The 7736-nt window shown below is 31.7% G+C and overlaps 1 pseudogene; it reads left to right on the top strand.

Annotated features, from left to right (window-relative positions):
• Positions 1 to 6474: 6474 nt before the first annotated feature.
• LOC127557819 (biogenesis of lysosome-related organelles complex 1 subunit 2-like) lies at positions 6475 to 6770 on the top strand (annotated as a pseudogene).
• Positions 6771 to 7736: the final 966 nt, after the last annotated feature.

Genomic DNA, 7736 nt, shown 5'->3' with positions numbered 1-7736 from the left:
TCTCTCACCTCTGCCCTCATTGTAAAAGCTTTTGCTTTCCACTTTTATGGCAAGTAATTTATGCCATTTTATCGTTTTCTTTCCTTTTCTCCCAGTATATTCTTCCCTCACTATTCAATTTTATTTTTTAGGTATCATGCCTTCATATTCAACTTACACCTGTGCTCTCTATCTATATATGATTCTTCTAACTGCTCTAATAATGGGCAAGTTCTTATGAATTACAAGTATCATCTTCTCATTTTGGAATGTAAACAGATTAATCTTTCTAAGTGCCTTGTTATTTCACTTTCATGATTACATTTTTATGCTTCTCTGGAGTTTTGTATTTGAAAGTCAAATTTTCTATTCAGCTTTTTGTTGTTGTTGTTGTTGTTTTTAATCAAAAATGATTGAAAGTTCTCTGGATATCCATTTTTCCCTTGAAGAAAAACTCAGTTTTGTTGGGTAGGTGATTCTTAGTTATAATCCTAGCTTCATTGCTCTTTGAAATATCATATTCCAAGCCCTCCAATCCTTTGATATAAAAGCTTAAAAATCTTGTGTTATCCTGACTGTGAATACACTGTACTTGAATTATTATTTTTTTTTCTGAATGATTGCAATATATTCTCCTTGACCTGAGAGTTCTGGAATTTGGCTATAAAATTATTGGAAGCTTTCTTTTGGAGATCTCTTTTATGAGGTAATTGGTGAATTTCTCCAACTTCTTTTTTACCCTCTAGTTCTAGAATCTCAGGTCAGTTTTTCTTGACTACTTCTTTAAAGATGATGTCTAGGCTCTTTTTATCATCATCGTTATTATGACTTTCAGGTAATTCAACAATTTCTAAATTATTTATTTTTTCATTCATTTGGTTTTGTTTTATTTTTTCTTCATTCCCCATAAAGTAATTAGATTGCATTTTCTCCATTCAAATTTTTAAAGAATTATTTTCTTCTGTGAGATAAGGTACCTACTTTTCCATTTGGTCATTTTTTAATTTTTAAGACATTCTTCTCATTGGTTTTTTGTACATACTTTATCACTCATTTTTCCTCCCAGTTTTTCCTCTAACTTTCTTACTTTATTTTTGTTTTTGTTTTTGTGGGAGCATTTGGATGTAGGAGCTTTGACTTTGTTTTCTTCTTCTGAATGTTTTTTGATCTTCCTTGTCAACATAGTAACTTTGTATGGTCAGAATCTTTTTCAGTTCTTTCTTCATTTTCTCAACTTATTACTTGACTTTTAATTTTTTGTTAAAGTACACTTCTGTTTCTAGGTAGGAGGTTGCATTGTCCCAAGCTTCAATTATTTTGTGCAGTTTGCAGAGATCCTTCAATGGAAGTTTTCAGCTCTTCCAACATGGTATTATCTAAGAAGAATTGTTTATGATGCTCCTGGCCTGTGTTTTGGTCTATGAGTGACTACAAGCACTCCCCTCCAACCAGGAATTGTGAGAAGGGTCCCTGCTGAACTGTGACTGCAAGTGCTTCTCTTTGTTCTGGGACTGAGACCAAGGACTGTGATCCAGATCTGAGTATAGACAAACCAACAGAGTCCTGCCTCAGTACTAGAAAAAAGCACTAGTCCTTCTGACTAGTTGCTCAACCCCCATAGTGGCTGTGGGCTAAGACTTCTGAAAACATCCTCTGCTGTTAAGTAGTTTCCAGGATCCTCTTGTGTTTTGATAGATTTGGGGATTTGGGGGTACAGCTTGCACTAGACTGTGCTCCCCTCTCTTCTCAACATGAAGGTCAGGTTGACCTTCAAAACTGTCTTTGGTATCTGTGGGCTGAGAGGTCTGGAAACTACCATTGTTGCCGTGATTCAGAGATTCCACAGATTTCTCCTGGAATGCTAGGATCTATTCTATGCTGATATAGTCTATACTGGATGGTGCTGCATTTTCCAAACATTTTTTGTGCTGAAATACTAATATTTAATAAAATAAAACTAAATTTATAGTAATAACTACATTATATTTTGTTTAAAGATTATTTTCTTTCTATACTTTCTTATTTGTAACACAATTCATTATAATTATAATCCATAATTGCTGAAAATATTCCTTTTAAATATTGAGAAAATAAAAATGAATTATTTTTTTCAATTAAAATTAGATAATAGCTCAAGAAAAGGTCTTGTGTTTGTAATTGCTAAAGCTAATGTATGGGCAATCTTTGATATTTATTTTTAGGGGAATCTATCTTTTTGCCTCTTTCATTGAAGCATTTGTGTATTATAATTTTAATAGGGCAAAAGAAATGTACTTATTTCAAACCATTTCTCTTCTCATTGCATTCATTTTTATAGGACAACATTAATTTAACTACATTCAATTGTCTTTCCAATACTGATCATGTAATGGAAAGATTAATCTTATAAAACTTGATGTGGTTTGTGAAAGAAAGTACAGTTTGTTATGGGGATTTTTGAAAAACCTTTTCATAGCTTACTAAGCCACATAAAGGAAAGATATGCATTGAAAGTCAATCAAATTTAAACTATTATCAACTCCTTCACTGTCTTTTGTTGCTACCAGTAAATTAATTTTTTCATTTTGATGTCTCATTCTTAAAGTTATTAAGCTGGAAATAATACCATATAAATCCATTTTCCTGACAGGAATGGAAGAATAACTCATTCTGACTATGCCTTGCACTATGATCAAAGGAAGTTTCTTTTTAACAGGCAGAAACCTTAATCAGTTTCAGTTCTTCAAAATATCATTGATTTTTTAAAATGAAAACCATTTGAATACAGAGGGAATTGGTGCAGTGATAAAGAGAAAAGCCTGATTTTTAAAAATATAATACACCAAAGAAAGCAATGTTGTCTTTTTTTTCTTATGTAAAAGTACACAAAGCATAAACAAGGTATTTCTCTGTCTCTCTGTGTATGTGAGTGTGTCTCTGCTTTTTTTTAACCTCATGTGGAAGGATATAATATTATTAACATAATTTCTACATTATTGATTTGTTAAAGGATCTCTTGCTTTCATCATTAAAGTATATGGGGAAAAAAGAGGCAATCTACAGAAAAGCTTTATTTATTTGTTTAGTTTATATCATATTTATGGCAATAATAGATACTCAAATAGATTTGTCACCTTTGTGATTTTAAATTAACTCTAATCAAGCAGGTTGAAACTTAAAGCTGGGGATAAGTTTTTCCCAGCAGAGACATACAACATCCTGTAGTAGTCTTTCTTCTCTTTTTTTTGCTGACAAAGATAGGACACCAACGAAGTACTATGGTTATCTAGTTTTCATCCTTTACTATATTACTAATCTTATTCTTTGATGATATAGTTTACACCAATTCTTTTGAAGGTTTTCTTTTTTTGGTTATACATTACAGATTGTTCATATGTCCATGTCTACTTCTGTGATATTAATTTTCATTTTCTTTGAAGAAAGTTGTATTCCATGTGGTCATATGATTTATAATTTAGATATATGTCATCATATAAATTGATCATGAATCTTATTTTCCCAATGTCTAATCATAAGAGAAGATTATCTCTTTCAAGATTTCTTGATAACTTTTTAAGTCATCAATATCTTACAGCAACTCATCAACTATTTGGGTACTTGTGGTATTCTTTCTTTCACTAAAAAATTCTCAATTGTAGTTAGGTTTTTACAATTTTAATTGTGAGACTTTTTTCCTGGAGATGATTTGTAGATTCTTTCTCCTTTCCTTTTGGTCTCTCTTATTAAAACCAGGCTGTTCTTTTGGTCACTGATTTCAGATTTGTTATTTAGTCATCTATTATTTTGTCATTTTAGTTGTGTCTGATCTTGTTTGAGATTTTCTTGGGAAAGATACTGGAGTGGTTTTTTATTTCTTTCTCCAGCTCATTTTACAGCTGAGGAAACTGTGCAAACAATGTTATGTGATTTTCCAAGGATAATATTTCTAGTAAATGTCTGAGGCTAGATTTGTACTCAGAAAATGAGTCTTTATGACTTCTGGCCTGGCACTCTATTCACTCCACCAGCTAATGCCTCTAGGCAGCTCAGATACTTGAGTGATTTTTAAGTGAACTCTTCTGGATTTCAATTCAAAGTAAATTGCTTTTGATATAAGCTACACCCCCTTCTTATTTTTCCTGTCTGTTGACCTTCTTTTAATTTTTTAAAATATACTCTTGAAATTATTAACTTCGGTTTGTTCCATTCTAATTTACAACTTAGTAAAGTTACTAATTCTCTTTTCAAGACTTTTCTTGAAAAGAAAGTATAACCTTTTGCCCAATATTATAACTATAAAATTATAAATTCCCCCAATTTTCCCCTTAACAATCTTACTTTATGCTATCATTTGAAATTTAAAAATGAATCTTTATTTTTAAAATAAAACATAATAATATAATACCCATATCAGAAATGTCATGTAACACTCCATTTAAACTATACTTTAATTATTTTTATTAATTAACTGAACTGTTTGTTTAATTGTTCCCACTTTGCCTCTCTTTAAGGGGAAAAAAGAGAGAACAGAAATACGAATTTTCTGAAACAAATATGTATAATGAAAGGAAAACAAGTTGTCTCATTTTGTTTATACAAAAGCATTCATTTCATTTACCACACTAAACGTCTCATTTCTCTGGCAGGTGGTGGACAGTGTGTTTTATTATCTATTCTCTGTAAAAATGGTTAGGTATTATATTTGTCATAATATTTACAGATAACAATTACAGTGTTATAATTGTATGCACTTTCCTAGTTCTCATTTCATTCTTTATCAGTTTATAAAAGATCTTAAAGTGAATAATTTTTACATTATATATATATATATACATATATTTATATACAAATTTAAAGCATTATTCTTTATGGTTTTGTTGAATTCTAAATCAATTAATGCTATTTCATATATTTTAAGAAATTCTATTTATTTTTGTTCTTATTTTAGAAAAATTCAATCACATTCGTATTTCATAATTTATTTAGCCATCACTTGATTGATATATCCCTAGTTTCTATTTGTTTTACCACCCAAAAATTCTGAAACTCACTTACACATGTACATACAAACAAACTCACACACATACACATATATAAACATCTTATTCCTTTTTAAAAAAAAATTATAAATTGAGGAAGTATAAAGCTAAGTCAACTGTGATCAGTTGATTAGTAATTTCAGTGCATAATTTCAGATTGTTTTCTGAAATGAGTGTGTATAATAACAAATCCTTCAATATACATATTTTCCTAAAAGATCTCTAACAGTTATTATTTTCCTTTTTTGATCATTTTATAATCCAATGAGTATTATATAAAACTTTAGAAATACTATAATAAATATTTTTCTAAACATTAGGGATTTATTGCAATTATATTTTTATCCATGTGGCAAACAGTAGTCTTTGTTTCTTACCTTGAAAATTGTTGGGGTGGAACTAAGATAGCAGAGAGTAGACAAATCTTTTTCTGAGTTTTTCTTGGCTTACCTCATGCTTACCAGATCAAGCTTCTGAATGGGTTTTGGAACAACAGAACCCACAAATATTTGAAGTATAACAAATTTCCAGAAGATAGTTTGGAAGAACTTGAGGAAAGTTCTGTCTCAATCCAACAGAGGAAGAAGGTGTAGTGTGGAGATTGAAGCTAGAGAAGCCTCAATGGTGGGAGAAATCTACTGGGACCCTTACCCAAAACGCAGCAGCATTGTTACTTTATCCTAATTCATAAGCCAGTGCATCAGTAGACTAGCTGTAAGACCTCCAATGCAACTACAGAAGGCAAATTGTGAACCCCTGAATAATGCAGGACTTGGCCAGAGCTTCCCAGTACAAGAAGGAAGGTGGTAGCAGTGACAAAGCTTGGGACAATATCCCCCTTGCAACAAAATAACTAAACCTTTAGTTTAGATTAGAAAAAGAAAGAAAATCAAATTACTTGGATCAAAAATAAAAAGCATGTATTATCTACAAACAAAGAAGAAATTAAAACAATAATTAGGAGCTATTTTGTCCAACTATATGGCAATAAATCTGATTATCTAAGTGAAATGGTTGAATACTTACAAAAATATAGATTACCCTGATTAACAAAGAAGGAAATAAATTATGTAAATAGTCCATTTTAGAAAAATAATTTGAACATGCTAGTAATCAATTCTTTAAGAAAAAATGTCCAGAACCAGATGGATTTACATGTAAATCCTACCAAACATTTAAAGAACAATTAATTCCAGGACTATACAAACTCTTTGTGAAAATAGGAAAAGAAGGATTCCTAATTCCCTTTATGGACACTCATATTTCTTAAAATATGTCCATGAAGAGTCTTCACTATTCATTTCTTCTCCCCTTTCATTTCACCCCATTTCCTTTTTCTTTCCTTTTCCCTTTCCTGCTCCTCCATCATCTCTTCTACTTCTTCCCCCTGGCCTAGACAATGCAGTGGTTAGAGACATGGTTGAGAAAGCCAAGGATTTCACTGAGGCAGACCTCCCAAGCTTCCCTCTGCCTGTACATGTTCTCCACAATAGCCATTTACCTGTCAAGCAAGCTGGCCGCCATAAGTGAAGACTATAAATTTCTGGAAAATATGAACAAACCAACTTGGTATATCCAGAAATGAAAAATATTGCAGTAAACATTAGTAGAAACCTAAAAGACTTAAACCAGAAATATGCAATACTTCAACCTTATCTGAATCTGATTACTTTATTAAAGGGACAAATAGTAGCTCTTGAGCAGACTTCCTACAAGTTGGATGTATATTCAAAGAAACTAGAAGCATAAAACAAGAAATTAGAGAGGCGATGAAAAGATTTTAGGAGAATTTTTGTAAGAGCTGAAATGTGTGAGATGGAACTTTTCAAACTTCAATGCTTCAGTTCCATAAAAGGCAGTGGTGCTATAGGTCCAAAGAGAATCACACCACCTTAGGTTGAATACGTAACTTTAGCCATCCCTTGATGTTTTCCTAAAACTCTAACCCCCCACCCCGAATTCCACCTTATTTTGTGCTTCACTGTGTGTCTGGACCAAGGCTCAGAAATCAGATCAAACCTGATAAGAGCAGATACAGATGAAAGTCTCCCTCCTCCCTTTCCATCTTTGTTTTGAATATGTCCCCACCCCCTTCTAACCTGTTATTGAAATTAAATAATAAATGATGATTTATGACTAAAAAAAAAAAAAAATCATGATTGGATCCAAGATGATTTGGTCAGTTGTAATTCTTACGAATCACTATTTTAAACTGACACATAAAAGGAAAAATTCAACATTTTTATTTTATTTTTAGTGTTTAGTGGAATCTTTTAATTGCAGCAGCTATGAGGGTGAGTTTTATATCCCCTTGCCTATTGGTGCTTGATGATCATTTTGGAGGAATGTAAGGAAGCAATAAGCAGACTACCTCATTTAGCTGATTCTTTATACTATACTGTCCCTGATAGTTGGATTTTAAATTTGCCGGAATTTCTTAGACAGTATAGACATCAATACAAGTTTCTAGATAGGATGATTTAATGGGCAGTACCAACTTTACAGTTACTTTACATTATTCCATAATTAAGAGTTCTAGGATTTGCCTACTACCCAAAGATGGTAAAGTCCTTGCCAATTTGACTATATATACATTTTTGTATATAGAAAATGGGGAATTTTTGAGCGATTGCCTAAAAATTAACACTAAATTTGAGAATCTGGGGGCTGTGGTATGATCAGCAGTATTTTGGTTTGGTTTCTATGATCCAGACACAACTTTTTTCACCAAGCATCCCA

This window comes from Antechinus flavipes, chromosome 3 (genome assembly GCF_016432865.1).
Source record: "Antechinus flavipes isolate AdamAnt ecotype Samford, QLD, Australia chromosome 3, AdamAnt_v2, whole genome shotgun sequence".
In the NCBI taxonomy this organism is placed as follows: domain Eukaryota; kingdom Metazoa; phylum Chordata; class Mammalia; order Dasyuromorphia; family Dasyuridae; genus Antechinus; species Antechinus flavipes.
The sequence above is the reverse complement of the archived record's forward strand: the minus strand, read 5'-3'. Positions and strand labels throughout refer to the sequence as shown.